Below are 18,041 nucleotides of genomic sequence, written 5' to 3' on the forward strand. Positions count from 1 at the left end.
TCTATGAAACACGTTGTCCAGTTCAATAAAAAATCCATGGTGGTGCTTTCTTCTTCACAAGGATGTCTCTACCAAGAGACCAGTGGGCTGCAGCGTGGGTTTATGCTCAGCAGATCTGTACTCTCTGTGGGGGCTGTCAGCCTGCTGCCACCTGGGAGTGAAATGCCCCCACTATGGTTTAAAACCAGGTCAAGTACATTTATTTCGTTTAAGGGAACATATTGTTGACAGCAGTGTTTGCTTTTAAGCCTGTGTTAGAGATGAGTGATGCTGACCATGCAGAAAAGCAGCCAGAATGATGTAGTCATTGTATTTATATGAAGCAATTGAGTGATCCAGGTAAATTTCCAGTGTAAATCCCTAAATTTGGCCTATTGTCATCTGTGTGAGATCTTACTGACCTTTCTGTAAGCACGCATCATCTGGAGCACATCTGCATTATATTACATCCTAATACATTGGTGCAATACTGCTTTTGATTTTTAGAGATCCTTGCCCAAGAAAAATATATTTTAAAATGATTTTAAAAGACAGTTTTCTCTTTATTTTAATGAGTCAGCCATTAAAGTGATCAATTCATTAATTCTAATACTTGGTATTAGACATTTAATCTAATTAGAAATCTAATTTCTCTGCTAAAATATTAAACACACTCATTAATACCTGCCAGCAAAATGATTGTAATTATAAGTGAACCCTCCCTTCAGTGCTTTCCTGATTCCTGGACAAAGTAACACAACTGTTGTGCAGTTACTTGAAAGCACTATGTCAGAATTTAGTAGCAATACTTCAAATGAAAATCATTGCTGGGGCAGATCTCTGCTTTATCATCTCTGTGAGGTTTGTAAAGGGAAAGACAGATGTGTCTGCTAAAGTATTAACATACTTATAGTTATTTATTAGTCTTCAAATAACCTTATGTTTGGGGGAAACTAGCCCTTTATATTCAAACCTTAATTTCTCCTTTTTCAAGGAGAAGTTTAACAAGGAGAGAGTGATCTGTCAGCTGGCTTCCAAAACATCTGTTCCGAGGTACTTTCTAAGTACTGGATCTCAGTCTTGAGACTCCTCTGCTCTCATATAATAGCAGGATTGAAATGTCTGATTTTACATGGCCGTGATGCAACTCATTCCAGGCAAAAATTCAAAAAAAGGTGACAAACCCACCATAAACTCCCCTGGCAAATTAAAATAATAACAATAATAATAACATCAATTAATAATAATAATAGTATCAATAATAATAATAAAAGCTTTTATAGAAATAATTAAATATCTTCATAAAAGTCAGACTCAAATGCCCTCTACAGTGCCTCTGGGGTAGTTTCTTAAATGCAGGCAGGCTCTCTGCAAACAAATCATGCATTATGAACGCTAACTCCTAGGACTGCCCAGGCAGAGTCTGAGTTTCCCAGGTCAGTGGAAAGATCCTGCATGGGAGGCTTCCTTCCCCAGCTTGTGCCCTCCCGGTGCTAGAGCTGGTGGCTGCACCTCTGCTCTTAGGTCTAGAGCTGCCTTGTAGTTAAGCTGCTATTTTTCTGAAATGCTTTGCAATACACACACCTCCACAGACTGTTTTGAAGATCGGTGTACTTTTCTGAGTGTCTGGAATAGGGCCATGTTTGAGATTGCCTGAGCCAGAAGCTCATCCCAGAAAGGTGGGATTTACAGTCTCACTTTCCAAAAAGCCTTTGATCGCCAACATTATGTAGTAATCTTAGAAGATTTTGCATCTTCTTGGGACTTGGGACTGAATTATGACTGCTCTCACCTAAACTGGTTCACTTGTTTGATTTTTATACGGTGATTTATTTACAGCTGAATGTTAGCCTAGGGTGAACAGCGCAACACATCATCGTGAAGAGCTTCAGGAGCGGACATTTCCAAAGATAAATTTTAACAGACAGACGTATTTTTTTATAAATCCACACTGAGTAACTTAATGTATATATCTTAATCACCATGAGCTGAACTACATGGGGGCTGCTGTATGGGATCAGAGAAGGAAGATGATGGGAGCACCATGGCTGGTGGCAGGGAGATTGAGCATCTTAAGCTAATTATAAAGTAACAGCTTTAGTAATTACTTGGCCTATTTTCTTTGTGGGTATCACCTTAAAATATTATTTGGAGCAAAAATTAGTCTTGTTAGCTCCTGCGCAGCAGAACTGGAGCTCTGGCACACCCCAGGGCATTCATACTCAGTCAGGTGCCGGTGTTTAAGAGTTTGTGTCTCAAGGTACATTGCAGGACCAGCTGCTTCCCAGCCATGCTGTGCTGCCAGCTGTTTGAATATTGCTTCTCCAGTCTCAGAAATAAATGCACGTTGTGTTATCAGTAAGTTGTGGCTGGTATTTTGTGTTGTCTTTCTAGGAGTTTTGCCCAGAGATGGAAATCCACGTGCAACCTCTGAATGCTTTGAAAATTTTCATGTCTACATCCGTATGCTGCACAGAGTGGATGACAGAGGTTAGAACCGTGAGTTCTCCCTTAAACCTTCTGCAAAATTGCATTGCTTTGCTCTTCATATTTAAATGTGCCTGCACTTGACAGGTTGCACTGCTATTGTTACGCTCAGGAAGCACTTAGGAAGCAGCTGAAGGTGTCAGTCCTGTCTGAGAAAATTTGGGAGAAAAAATCCCAATGCAGAGCTTCTCCTCCATCTAAAATGCACATCTGGAACATTTTCAAAAGGATATAGTTTTACTGAAGAGCTAAGGAGAACAAAAGTTGCTGACCTCAGGATATTTTTGTCTTTATAAAGAGTAATTTTTGCAGTCTAGAAAATGCTACCTAAATATTCTCTGTACCCTGTGGTGCATCATTCATCTAATTTAAGTTTGTGTTAATGGCTTTTACAGCAATACCATTGTTATTGTTAAGGGAATGCTCTTGTGTCTACTGGGCACTGTAGAGATAGAATATCTGCATAAACCATGCCAAATATTCTGCTGCACATCTAGAGGTTTCTACAGATAGAGGTCAGGGCAATAAGAATTCTGTCTGGGGTAACAATCATAGTGGAGGTTGTGATGACCTGGCTATTTGTAGACAAGGGATTTCCAGAGGCCAATTTGTAACATATGCATTTTTTTATCTAATATTTGTAATTGGTTGTGCTGTGCTGGGTTTTGTAGAGGGATGTATACCAAGGTAAGCTATGAAAGTCTAATGATGTGCTGATAAAAATGTATAGAACTCAGTTATTTCTTCTCTTTTTCTTTCAGGAAACAATTAGTCTAGTATGCACCCCTGAATCTCATCATTAAAGTAAAAAATGTTCAAATATGCATTGATTGACAGTTTCTAAAAGCACTGATGTGGGAAAAAATGTTTTTCTTCAGCCCCACATATAATTATAATTCTCATTGAAATTCTTTCTGTAAATAGGTTGATGCTGGGAATATAGTTTGAGAAGCTCACATGCTTTCCTGAAATTTATGCTTCCCATGATAACAATAAATTACAAAACTCATGTTAAGTGCCTTCTGGTTCTCAGAATACAAATGTAGACTTTTCCTTCAGAAGCTTACTGTCATTTGCATCTGTGAAGTTTGTTACTTCTACACAGGACAGAAAACAAATATAAAACTGCTGCATTTTTGTAATTTTATAGATGTTTTAATTCATCAGCAATCCAGCAATATGTAGATACCATTTATGGTAGCATTGCTGATATTTCTAAAGACAGACTAACTTTAGCACAATTTTGGCTATGAAACTGTAGTTCCAGCTCTTAGGCTACATCAGCCTAAGCACTAGATGTCTACCTCTGTGTCCCACACCACTGATACCACTATCCTGAAGTAACAAAGGATAAAACTTCTACTTTAATTAGTAAATCTCTGGGACTGGGTTCTTCTGTCACAAAAAGTCTTTTATGCGAAAAGCTCTTGATTAAAAAAACCCCGGTCAGTTTTCTGGCTGTAGAGAAATCCTAAGTTTATTACCAACTCAGCAAAACCACTTTTGTGTTGTCTTTGTGAAATATTATGGATCTACACCCAAAAGAGAGAAAATCATCCACTGTACCTTTGGCAACATAAAAATTTAAACCCCAGTAAAGCTATTTTGTTTACATCACCTTAATACTTAGCATTGGTTCTTTCTGAAAAGGCATTACCAATGCACCATTATTATCCAGTTTTGTCATAAACCTTGTTTTGGTCTTAGGAGAGATTGAAGATGCATCTTTTGCTGCTGCTAGAACACAGCACTTTCTGACAATCACAGTTTGATATCAGCATCACTGGAGGACCTTTAAAGAGGTCAGAAATGAAATTATACTCCAAATGGTACTCTAGCCATTACACCCTGGTGAAGGGGGAACTTCCATTCATGCAGAACTGCCGGAGCAACACCAGGATGTCCAGCCCCCACAGTCTGAGGTTTTCTCAGGGATGAATGGACCAAGGAGTGGAAAGAAAATGGAGTAGCAGCAGTCATGCTGCACTCTAGCTGCTGCCTGCTTGCTCCAGCCCTCAATGGGCAGTGAGAAAGAGGGAACATCAGAGCATATCTGAACCTGATCTCCTCAGTGCTGGAGGTTGCCAGAGAGCTCCAAAATGTGAAGAATAGAGAAGAGGCTTAAGGTTCCCCATAGCTGTGTTCTTGCATGCACTATGGGTATAAGTGGTGTATTCCCAGTGCCTGGCGGCACTGCAAAACTCAGCACTGCACTGCACAGCATCACTGCTCTGAGTGGGGGCATCTGAAGAGAGGGAAAATCCCCCACAAGAGTCTTGTTCTTCCCTCTGCCTCCTAGTCCCAGAGACTAGATGTTATTATTGAGTATCCTTGTATCACTCTGTTTTCAATTCTCAGCTTTAATTTTGTGGACACAACAGTGTAAAGAGTGTAATAATAGTGATGAAAGGGGGAAAAGAACCGTGAAGATCTTTTAATGCTATAGGTGGTTGATAAAGAATGCTCGGGTTTCTATGAAAAATCTTACATCCCCATATCAGCTTAAAAACATCAGTGATACAGCAGAAAACTTCAGGAAATACTTTTTTGATTGGAGAAGTTCTCTGATGTCCACAAAAGAGATACTCAGAATCAAATATATGCTATTTTTTTTGAAGAAGGTGTAGAATAAAAATAATGCTGCTGCATGAAAACAAGATAATTTCCATACTAAGGTCTTGCCCAATATTTCTTTATCTTCTCAGTTGAAACATTCTTAACTTTCTTATACATATCATTACAGAGTGTTTCTCCTCCTTGAAGTCCAAAACATTTGGTTTTTGCTTAATTCCACTCAGGAAATATATATATTTTTCTCACTTACTTTATTTGCCAGCACTTAAGATTACAGAAGCCTAGAGAATGACCTTGCTTATAATTCAAAGTATGTTAAGGAGCAGCTTGAACATCTTGGAAACAGCGTATGTTTAAGCTATACTGTTTCAAACTTCCTGGTCTTGTTGAGGTCTGATCTGAGTATGATTTAAATAGCTATAGTTTTCCTGAAAGTCTGGCTGAAAAAGAAACACCGTGTTCACTGCAATATTAAATAATACAGCTTTTCTGAAATGTTGGGTGAATATCTTTAGCAATTAATATAAATCAACAAAGGGACTTTGAACCTACCGTGCCCATACTGATTGGGGGCTGAGGTAATTAAGCAGGAATCAGCAGAGATGTGCCTTCATATTCTACTGTGCATTTTTTGGGTGAGGACTGTGACTATATCTCTTTCGGCTAGCACATATATCTAGGCATGTGGTTCTGTATGTAATCCAAGTCCTCCAAGTGTTAATTTTATCTACGTTTATTTTGGTGTGGTTTTTGAAGCCTGCTGTGTGATTTTAATAGGAGGAAAATTTTAACTAAATTACTTGAAATTCCACTCCCTAGGATAAATGTTTAGAACAGAACAAAATAAGAAGGGAAAATTAACTTGCAGTTTGCCATCAAGGATGTTAAGAATAGCTCATTGGCTAGTGGTATTGAGACATCAGAGATGATGAAAGGTATCTGCACATGGTTTTATTTAATTTATGCACATATGGTAATACTATAATAATTTGCTTGGGTTTTGTTGTGCAGTGTTGTCTGTTACAATTTTGTGGTCATGACTAAGAAGCCAAGCTCCCTGCTATTGAAGCTGACAAGGCATGGCATTTTGTGTGCTTGTTCTCGGGGGGGACTTGCTGTCAATCTGATTTCTGTTAAAGACTGTGCTCTAATTAAAATGTAACTGTGGAAGAAATGCTACTAATTAACATGTATGTGCTCCCATGATGTATAACTTCTTAGGGCACAGAAAGCTGCAGAACAGCGCTCTCCCTTAAATTCCACTTCCCTTCGTTATGGACAAGAGCGTGCATTGGATCTCTTACAGCAGTCCTGGAAACACTCTGAATCTAAGAGCACTCCTGGGAACTTGTGCCTGTCTCCAGGCGAAGGGAAAGGAATAGTCTTTGGTATCTTCCATGGCATATGCTTATTCTTACCTTTTAGTCTGGCAGACACACCGCTTCTTGCGTATTCCCTCGTGGCCTGAGTATTGGATGTAAGCGAGGTAAATGACTTTGCATTTTCCCGTTATGACAGAGGAATTGCATCCCACATTAACAAGTCTTAAGAACATATGTGCACTGTAACTCACGTATTGATTATATATGTTTCCTGGCTAATATATAGGCAAAACATATGAAGAAACAGTGGAAACTCTTTCATTCAGAACTTGAAGCTTTGCAGTTGCGAGTTGATTTTATATTTTAGCTTTTCCTTTTCACATTAACTTCTTTGCCAAGCTGCATGTAAACCTTCTTTGTCTAGAAAATGCAACCTTTTCAAGAGTAAAATATTCCAGGGGTTAGCTGAAACCAGTCTTAGCAGTGCTGTTCTCCTGGCTTCATGCCTATGAAAGTGGTTAATGGTTGGAATTTATGTCACAGAACACATAATAATTTGTTAGAAGAAACTGGATTCAGTCACAGCACAGGCATTTTTCTCTTCCTGTCATTATATTTTGTGAGGACTTACTTATTTCCTGCAATCTTAGCCCATGTGAAGAAGAGAATGATAAAATTTCTGAATAAATTTTTTTTTTCTGAGAATACATTTATACTCCAGATGACCTTTGGAGTAAATTTGAACTATTAGATTTTCCCACATATTTATAGCTGTGGTCATGCATCTTTGCCAACAAATCTTACAGACTTTATCCACCAAACATTTATTTATGGTAAAAAGACAATTTGCACTTGAAACACTGTAGAAAAAGATCAAAGCTGTTACATTTCAAGTTAAGCTTTCATTTATAGTCTTATTTTTCTGTGCTGTCATCAGCCAATGTTACATTCAAATTCATAACAAATTTACCTAAGATGACTGTTTGCTTCATTTAATTCCTTTCTGTGCTGCCAACTATTGTCTGTGAAAGTGATTTTCCTGGGACCACTCTGGCATATATAAAATGCTGGGCTGTTTCTTTCTGCTGAGCAACCACAGATTCAAAATATGTCTTATGCCTAGGCTTCTTCCCCCAAGCTTATTTGAACGGGATGGATATATTTCAAAGAGTGAGTTGTTCTGCTTGATGTACCTTTGTGTAACATGCTTTTTCTGAGTAAACATTGACTTGTAAGTCACACTGCTGTACAATAAAAGTCATGCTGATAATGACTGCTCTATATTACGAAAAAACAATGCTGAAATCTTAAGTTACAAATAAATACTGTCAATTCCATTTTGTGTCAGACTTTATCAAAATGTTTGCTTACACCACACAAGGTATCCTATTCTTGGCTACATTAAAATATATTTCCAAAGAAAAAAGTTTTCTGGTAAAATTCGACCAGAAAGTGCTTTCGGTCTGAGAATTTGCTCTGGATTTGTGTTTGGGGTTTTCTGTTGCCTGTTGGGGCTACACATGTACAGAGTTGAGTGCTCTGCCCATCTTGCTGTGCCATGGGGCTCCAGGGCCACCCCATATGTGCTATGTGACTTCCACCCTGGACAACACCTGTGTAAGCTCCTTCTGGGCAGATATTAACAAATTACGTTCCCAAAGAAAGCCAGAACATGAAGGAAGACGAACACTTGCGTGCTGTTTAGTAACACCCCTGTGGAGCAAGAATTGGGCGTATGAGAATCCAAGGGCAGAGCATGCTTGGTACTGCAGCTGTATGTGGGATGCAGATGTATGTGGGGCGAAGGAGGAGCCGGTCTCCAAAGGTCTGCATTAACTCATGGCTTCCCTGGGCAATGACCGTGAAAGTGTGCAAAGGCCCCAATTCACCAGCGCCATTAAGAACTGTTTCTTTTTAAACATACCTTTAAATCTGGTCACAAAACATACATTTAAGTGCTTTGCTGAACTGGGGATTAAATGTAACACCTGTGTTATACACTGCATTTATGCGCCGCAGGCATTGAAGAGGGTCAAATGGGAGATCATTTATCCTAATTACTGTGATGTAAGAGGAGCAGCAGGCAGTAAAGAGGCAAAAATTCTTTAATCCTGCTATGCACAGAACAAAAGCATATTCAACACTCTTTCAAAATGTGTGATGGTGTATAATTTCCCAGGTTTCTGTCAATCCTTTTATAACCACGCTGAAAATGGATTTGCCCTGTCAACGTTAGTTGAGAAACCCTTGCTGCCAATAATTGAAACCTGCAATAGCAATAGATTTTTTCTAAGAATAAATGGGCTTTGAGATCCTCCAGCATAACTCAATGTAAAACAGTTTCCATTATCTGCTGGTGTTTCTACCAGCCCAATCTCCTCAATGTCTGTTTTAAGCATTTCTTCTTTGTAAAGGTAAGAAAAAGAATGTTTTGAGAGTCTTTAAATAGCAAATGTATTTGTACTTCTACAGCAATATTGTCATTATTTCGTACTGAGAAAGAGTAATATGAATTTCAGCCCCTCTAAAAATGCTGCAAGGTTATTTCTTAAATTTGATGATAAAACTCAACTGCATGGCACTTAATGAAGAAAAATAAAATAGACCATTTAGACGGAAGGAATGTAAAGTAGCCTGTAGAACAAAACAATTCGTTGAATATCCATCTATATTGAAAAGAAGAAAAGTAGCAATTATCATATGATTTTTTATTGTGTGATTTTTTTTTGGTCATTTACCAATGTGCTTTTGCGGTGGAGTTTTTGTATTGTACAAAGTTACACAGTTATAGTGTCTCTGTTTTTATAGTGGCAGTTTCTCTCTATCCCACCAAACATGTCTAAATATCTTAAAAGGAACAGCCAAAGCTATTCAATATTTGCATACTATCCAGACCTGCTGTCATATGTGGCAGAATAACAAGGTATATCACAGAAATTACATTTTTCAAAAATTCTGTACATTATGCTTACATGGTCACAGAACAGTAGGAATTAGCATAGCATGGCATGTATTTAGAAAGCAACTGCTTTATAGCACTTTTTAACTCTGTTAAAACATTTTCAAATGTTTTGGTAAAAAGTAATTTCCTGCATGTTGCCCGCTTGCCTACTTTTGTGAAGAGTTCGTAGCAGTCTTAAAGGCACTGAAGTGACCTGGGGTTGCATTGAGGGACCCCATTTCAGCTCCGCTGAAGGCCATGGGGTGAATCTGTGAGTCGGAGTTGTGTTGCACCTGCACAAGATTCATTGCAAAATAAGAGGGTCGATTTTTCAGTTTCATCCATAGTTGAAACTTAGTGGCTATCTTGAATTATATGAATTTAAGAACTGAGCTAGAGTTCATGATAATCATTTCTGTATCACTTCTGTCTTCTTTACAGAATACGAATCTAGAAGAATAGTTTTCACAGGAACTAATATCCAAAGATTTTTTTATTATTATTATTATTTTTTGTATGAGACCAAGCACTTGGAAGTTAATATCAAAAAGGAATTTGATTTTGGAAGTTGTAAGCAGCTGAAAAGAGAATTTAGAATGGAACTATTTACGATATATTAACTGCACAGTACTACTGACAAATATTGAACAGTGCTGTTCAGTGGCACTGACCCAGTGTATGCTTATTTTAAGCACCTGCCCAAAATGAAAAAAAAAATTAAGAAATCTCAGCTACTGTGATAGGCTTTTTCAGCTTGTTCCTCCAGAATGTACATAGATGAGATTGCTTCACTGGAGCTATAATGGACAGTAAAACACTCGTCTAATGAAAAAGAAGAATCTGATGCATTAGGAAAATGTAAGTGCTGATTTTCCTTTTCCTGATTTTTCACCTTCTGAAAAGGGGCTGCCCATGAGGACAGTCTCTTCTTGCATTGGCAAGGCTCCTCTGCCACTAATGAGCCTCGGGTCCACTTTTCCAACTACGATCCAAGTTTTGTGCAATCCCTTCCACACTAGGGTTGTATTTCCAGAAGAAAACCTCAGGTGGCAGTAGCATCATGTCTTTTGTCACCAGTCCTGGTCTTCGTGCAATTCTTTCTAGTGCCACCAGTTCATTAGAACTTGTTAACGAAGGCCCGTGTGCTTAACGACGTTGTTAGCAAATCATCAGCCTATCGAAGAGTGAAAATGTTCTTTTCTGGCTGATTTACTGATGTGCACATCTCATATGGAAGTCTTTCTATATCCACATTTTATATATTCAGGCAAATATTGCGTGCTTTTATATATTTGTGTAAGATGAATGTATATGACTTTACTGAGTCTCGATAGGAACTAATTACCTTGGGTTGATAATGTGTTTGAGTTGAATTAAATCTCCTAGAGCACTCCTTGTGTGATTTTGTGTCTCCTTTGAGCTGAGTAATTGTCCACTTGCTGATTTCTTTTATGTGATCACATGTAACCAAAAGGAAAGGGGAAGGTATTCAAAAGATGACAAAAAAGGCAGTAGAGAATACAGAAGGAAGGAGTTTGGGAACGGAGTAAGGAACAAAAAGTGAGAAGGGTTCATCATCAGATATGTAGAAAATCAGAGAGAAAATGCAGAAGGGAGGAGAAAGCTAGAGTCTGACTAGAATAAGAGTTGCTTCCCACAGCTCTGTTCCTGGGCTCTTGAACACCTGCAGTTTCCCTGTCCTGTTTCAAGACGCCAAGTCACAGAAATTAGCTTTGAGATTGCCTTCTATTCCCACTTGCAATGAATTTGCCTCTCCATCTGATTGTTTTCTAGGCACTGGACACTTCAATATTCTCTCCGTACTTTGAGTTTCACTGCCAGTCAGCCAAAGATCTTTGAACTCTTCCATAGTTTCCCCCTTCAGCCTTCTGCATTAAAGTATGCCTGTAGAAAATCATATGCACCAAAACTTTCCTTTCTCTCCTCCAAAAACACACAAGTGAGCAAAGAATACTCCCCCTGAGCACAGCATATTTGGGTTCACATTCCTGTAGCAGGACAGAAATAGAAAATAGTTTAAGGATCAGCAGAGCATGTTGGTAACTATCAGAATTGTCCCTGAATGGGACTGGCAATGGGTCACTTCTTCAGCCTAGCCATGAAAAGAGCATGCTCCCTGTCACCCCAAGAGCTTATGATCTTCTTTTACCCAAGTGTAGCATTAGAACAATATCGTCTTGGTCTCATGGGAGTTCAGAATGGACACCAAATGACTTCAGCTCCTTCTGCACTGGAAAATACACAAAATGGTGAATCTCTTCTGTTTTAATAGACTGTGAGGCATTTTTGGTATGTCTGCCAGATTTGATAATGTAGTGTCTTCGATGCTGCAATATCCATCTGTTTGTGTGACACCTTGACCTGGTTAAGACAAAGGTGAAGCAATTATTTGGAGAAGCATGTGGTGGTTAGGTGACTAGAGGTCCTAGCTGTATCCTCTCTGCCCAGTAGTAGGATGAGAAACAGGAGAACAGTTTGCATCTACAAATATCACCTCTTGTTGTATGGGATTCGTGATGGGAGAGAATGGTTGGTAGGCTACATGCTTGGTGGTGTTGTTTTAGGGACTGTGGCCAAGTATGGATAATGCTACTGCTTGGCACAGTTTGCAGAGTGCATTCAAGAAGCAGAGAAATTAGGATGGTGAGATGCTGTGTGGTGTTAAGATACTGATGGCATCTGTGGGTGATCTCAATAGGTCTCCTAGGCCAGCATGCTGCAGACACTGCATCTTGTCATGCAGCAGGAAGGTTGGTGAGCAAGGACAGATGGCTCAGGTGGCACCCTGAGATGCAAGGGATGCCCTTGGAGCAAGCCAGCCTTAACTCTGTGTTGTGTGCTTCCACTTGTTTGCCAGAAACATGTTCTCACACTCCGTCTAGATCAACATGATCCCTGAGCAGATCCAGCTCGGATCCTTTGTTGCTCAGAGGTCCACAGGCATCTGCAGGACTTCTCGCCCAGCCACAGGGTTGGCTGGGGCTCCTGCACCAGCGGTGCTGAACCTCGGTGCTCAGCAGAGCAGGGGTCCAGCCCCAGGATCCTCTGCTGAACCTGTCCTCCCCCAGCACACTGACGACAGGTCCAGGGTCATCTCATACAACATCTCAACAATATCTCAACAAATATTGTCCTTGTAAAAGATAGCAGGTGATTTTGCATTGCAGGTGAAGTATATAAGGCTCCACTTGTTCCAACACCAGAAAGAAAGGGATGAAGAGTAAAAAAAAATAAAAAATAAAAAAATGCACAATAACATTTTCTTCCATAGAAAGAGTTTGTTAAAACCTTCAGAATTATTTCCAAGTAATATACATATAAAATAGCCCTTTTAGAATTAATTATGCACCGGAGATTATTTGATGTCATTTTATAAATGCACAGCCTAATTAAAATACAATTGCAGGTCTATTAAATATCTGTTTTACCCATATTTCTTTATGTTTTATTATCATGAAGCGCAGTAATTTAAAATGTGCATTGACTTCAGCACAGGGCTTATACTAATACATAATTGTTATTCTTACTTATATCTGTGAGGAGAATTCTGAGATTTCCCTGGACAGCCTACAAGGTATTCTGCATAAACTGATTCTTTTAAGCTTGCATAACCTCTTCCAGTTTGGGAAGAAGTAATCGCAAAGCTTCCAGCATCTCATGCACTCATTAGATGTGAATTGGCACTTTTATTTAATTTGGGTGTCTTACAAGGTGGTCTGTGCTCCCACACACTGTATCCTGTTCTCGCATATTTTGAGGGAAAGTTTCTATAAAGCATCAATTTAGTCACAATGAAATATGAGTCAGTCGACACAAGCTTGGGGGTTTTAGGGAGCGGGGGAAGGACTTACCTCTCAGAAAGGACGCTAAACTGATTAGGAAATAGAATAAATTGTTGGCTGACTCTGGTGTGTACGAAGTGACTAAAATTGGGTTCTGGTGGGTATTTTTTCTGCTGCTGTGGGAGGACTACAGTCACAAATAGATGCCTACAGCTAAGTGTTTCCTCGTGACGAGTAATGGGAAAGACGGGAAGCCCAACGCTTCAGGCCTTTTCTGCCATGGAAAGCTTTAGAGCTGCTTTAGCAACGTGGAAACCGCATTTGTGCTTAAAATGGAGCAAGCGCTGCTGTGGCCAGGCTTCAGTTTCTTTTACAAGGTGTCACAGAAACCTGTCCAGACCAGGTCCCCGTCCGTGTCACAGCAATCAAACTCTTCATGCCCTGCTTCTGCGTTCCCGCTGGTGGGGCTGCAGCTGTGGGATCTTCAGCTGGGATACTACAGGGGAAATCCCTGCTGCCTAATGCAGAAAGCCTTCGAGACACTGAAGGAACTGCCAGGAGTTTCATGTGTGGCCAGCACAAGTTTAAAAAACAGGCACAGCACAAAGGCACCTTCAGGCCAGGAAGGCTCGAGGAACCACGTGGCCAGTTTTAAATATGTAATCTCTGACTTCAGCAAGACTTCTCACGTCCTTAATATTTCAAACCTGTTTTAAGTGTGTGCCAATGTCACAGACCTGTGACAGCTTGACATCTCACCTATGGGTGGCTTGTGACAGAAGTGTCAGAATAGCCAAATGAATTATTAGGATCTACTTTTCCATCCCCTCTCCCCTGGGGGAAGGAGGACATCTAGGTGTGGGCTTATAGTCCATGTTTTAGCGGTCATTCAGATGCAGTGATAGTCAGTGCACACATGCGCTTCTTTTCCCCAATTTCTGTAGTACTGCTTAATTTTTATACCCATATGTTGTGGTTTAGCCCGGCTGGCAGCCAAACACCACACAGCCGTTCGCTCACCCTCCCCCCTCCCTCTCCGGGATGGGGGAGAGAAACGGGAAAGTGAAGCCTGTGAGTTGAGATAAGGACAGTTTATTAAGACAGGGAAAATAATAACAATAACAATAATAATAATAATAATGATAATAATAATAGTAATAATGTGTACAAAGTGATGCACAATGCAATTGCTCACCACCCGTTGACCGATGCCCAGCCTATCCCCGAGCAGCCGGCCCCCCCACCCCGGCTAGCCACCCCTATATATTGTTCAGCATGACGTCAGATGGTATGGAATACCCCTTTGGCCAGTTTGGGTCAGCTGTCCTGGGTCTGTCCCCTCCCAGCTCCTGCTGCACCCCCAGCCTGCTCGCTAGCAGGACAGAGCGAGAAGCTGAAAAGTCCTTGGCTTGGTGTAAGCATTGCTCTACAACAATTAAAACATCGGCATGTTATCAGCGCTCTTCTCATCCTAATCCAAAACATAGCACCCTGCCAGCTACTAGGAGGAAAATTAACTCTGTCCTACCTGAAACCAGGACAGATATCCACCCCTTATTCCATACCATTTATGTCATGCTCAGGTTACACTCTTTCCAATACCTTCTAATTAGTCACCATTTTCATCTATGATATATAGCAACCATGGTAGTGATGACATACAGTGTTATATGATAATTAACATACTACAATTCAACTCATGGGCTATTCTCACCCAGTATTAGGTCCCCTTGAGGTACACACCGAACCTCCCCATTCTTTTGCATTACCCACCAAGTGCATCCAGGTCCCTGGGCAAAAGCAATCCCACGAATGGGCTTGCCTTTTCCTGAGGCAGGAGTAGCCCAGACTGTCTTACCCAGCATGTTTCTTACGTGCACTACAGGAACTTTATCCCCTTCTACAGTGCGTAACAGGTTTGATTGGGCAGGTCCAGCTCGGTTGGCAGATCCTCTAGTATTGACTAACCAGGTGGCCTTTGCCAAATGTGTTTCCCAATTTTTGAATGTCCCAGCACCCATCGCTTTCAGTGTAGTCTTTAACAGTCCATTGTATCGTTCAACTTTCCCGGAGGCTGGTGCATGATAAGGGATGTGATACACCCACTCAATACCATGTTCTTTGGCCCAAGTGTCTATAAGGTTGTTTCAGAAATGAGTCCCATTGTCTGACTCAATTCTTTCTGGGGTGCCATGTCGCCATAGGACTTGCTTTTCAAGGCCCAGGATAGTGTTCCGGGCGGTGGCATGGGGCACAGGATATGTTTCCAGCCATCCGGTGGTTGCTTCCACCATTGTAAGTACGTGGCGCTTGCCGTTGCGGGTTTGGGGGAGTGTGATGTAATCAATCTGCCAGGCCTCTCCATATTTGTATTTCAGCCATCGTCCTCCATACCAGAGAGGCTTTGACCGTTTGGCTTGTTTAATTGCAGCACATGTTTCACAATCATGAATAACCTGTGCTATAGTGTCCATGGTCAGGTCCACCCCTCGGTCACGAGCCCATCTGTATGTTGCATCTCTACCTTGATGGCCTGAGGTGTCATGGGCCCATCGGGCTATAAATAATTCACCTTTATGTTGCCAGTCCAGGTCCACCTGAGCCACTTCAATCTTAGCAGCCTGATCCACCTGCTGGTTGTTTTGATGTTCTTCAGTAGCCCGATTCTTGGGCACATGAGCATCTACATGGCGTACCTTTACAACCAGGTTCTCTACCCGGGCAGCAATATCTTGCCACAATGCAGCAGCCCAGATGGGTTTGCCCCGGCGTTCCCAGTTGTTCTGCTTCCATTGCTGTAGCCACCCCCACAGGGCATTTGCTACCATCCATGAATCAGTGTAGAGATAGAGAACTGGCCACTTTTCTCGTTCAGCAATATCTAAGGCCAGCTGAACGGCTTTCACTTCTGCAAACTGACTCGATTCACCTTCTCCCTCAGCAGCTTCTGCAACTCGTCGTGTAGGACTCCATACAGCAGCTTTCCATCTCCGATGCTTTCCCACCATACGACAGGACCCATCAGTGAACAGGGCGTATTTCTTCTCATTTTCTGGTAGCTTGTTGTACAGTGGGGCTTCTTCAGCACGGACCACCTCCTCCTCTGCTGATATCCCAAAGTACTTGCCTTCTGGCCAGTCCATAATCACTTCCAGGATTCCTGGGCGACTGGGGTTTCCTATTCGAGCCCGCTGAGTAATCAGTGCAACCCACTTGCTCCATGTAGCATCTGTTGCATGATGTGTAGAGGGGACCCTTCCTTTGAACATCCAACCCAGTACCGGCAGTCGGGGTGCCAGGAGGAGCTGCGCTTCAGTACCGATCACTTCCGAAGCAGATCGAACTCCCTCATACTAGGAGGAAAATTAACTCTGTCCTACCTGAAACCAGGACACCATACAGAGAAGCAGCAAAGTCACAGAAATGTATCAGGAGAAGCACTGTACTAAAATGATCTTATCCTGCTGAAGCTTTCACTAGTTGTAAAAGCAAAGTGAGCATATTGGCAATAATAACTGTTGGCCAGGACGCCATTGTATGTAATGGTGTGGACAAAGGCTCTCAAAGCACCGTGCCTCGGAGAGTTCACAGCTAAAGAACATAAGCCAGATGTTGGAAATCAGTCTGTGACCCACTGAAATTAACACAAGGCTTGTGCTGGTTTCAGTGAGGCTGACTGTCAGCTAGGCTCTCCAAGCAGAGTAGGAATGAGATGAATAGATCTGAAGGCCGGATGAGACCGCTGTGTTACTTAGTCTTGTCTTCTCCATAGTGCAATATTTAGGATTTCCCTAAATCCCTTACTTAAAATCCATTAGCTGCATTGACCTAACGTGTAACTTTTAGACAAGTGTCCATTTTTATCACCTACACTTTTAACAGAAAAGAACTCACTGAGTTCCTTAGGCCTGTGTACCAAAAGTTCCCAGTTTCCATCCTGTTATCAGCCAGTGGTTAGTGCATTTAATGCACAATGTTGGCATCTCTTTGGCTGCTTAGTCAAAATGTTATGCTAGGTTATGTCACACAGATATCTACATGTATTATATTCATACCATTCCTTTGCCAACCAAATTTATTATCTTTAAAAAAATAATTGGAAAGCATTGTTGGTTTTGTTCCCTGAAGTCCGTTCTGATTGCATTGATCCTGTGAGTCAAGAGCCAAAAATGGGTTCAACACGATAAAAGGCCAAGCAACCTGCAGACCAGCATTAGTTTTTGAGGCCTCAGAAGGCCATTTAAAAATTACAATATGTCCTGCCAACCGCAAATGAAATAAAGCAAAATCGACCAAAAGTCCCTGGTGCCAAAGATCTCTTTTGTCAGATTAGCAGGGTGCAGGAAGACATTACCAGAGAACCTTTTAACCCTGCATGTGCAAGGGTTGCGTTTCAGAAAGCTGTTGGGAAAGTCAATCACTCTGACTCTCAGAGTGCCAGAAGTGACAATGGAGCCCTGGAGGGTTTGCCTAGGACAAAAGTTACAGAAGATGATGTTCCAGAGTAAGGGAGAAATGAAAAAAAAAAAAAAATCAGCAAAGCCTGAGACTGGAAATTGTGTGATGTCCAAGTGACTCAAATGGAAAAAATAAAATATATCTCGATAAATGATAAAAAACAATAAAACTTCAGAACTCAGAAGCTTCAAATTAATTGTGTGTCATTTGATTCCACTTGACAGCATAGATCTAGATTCAGATGATGAGCTGGCAATGCTGGATATGCCTAAACCATGCAATTAAACAGTGCAATGCTTTGAGGACTGTCTTTCAAGCTGAGAAGTCCAGCTTAGATTCTATCAATTGCAACTCCAATCTTTTTTTCTAGCAGAGGGACTCAACAGAAAATTTGTAATAGACTTAGGTCTGTGTGTGCATGAATGTCTGTCTTATAACACAATGGGGGTTTAAGAAACTCATGTCATAAAAAGTAAG

This window comes from Cygnus atratus, chromosome 1 (assembly GCF_013377495.2).
Source record: "Cygnus atratus isolate AKBS03 ecotype Queensland, Australia chromosome 1, CAtr_DNAZoo_HiC_assembly, whole genome shotgun sequence".
NCBI classification, from domain to species: Eukaryota; Metazoa; Chordata; class Aves; order Anseriformes; family Anatidae; genus Cygnus; species Cygnus atratus.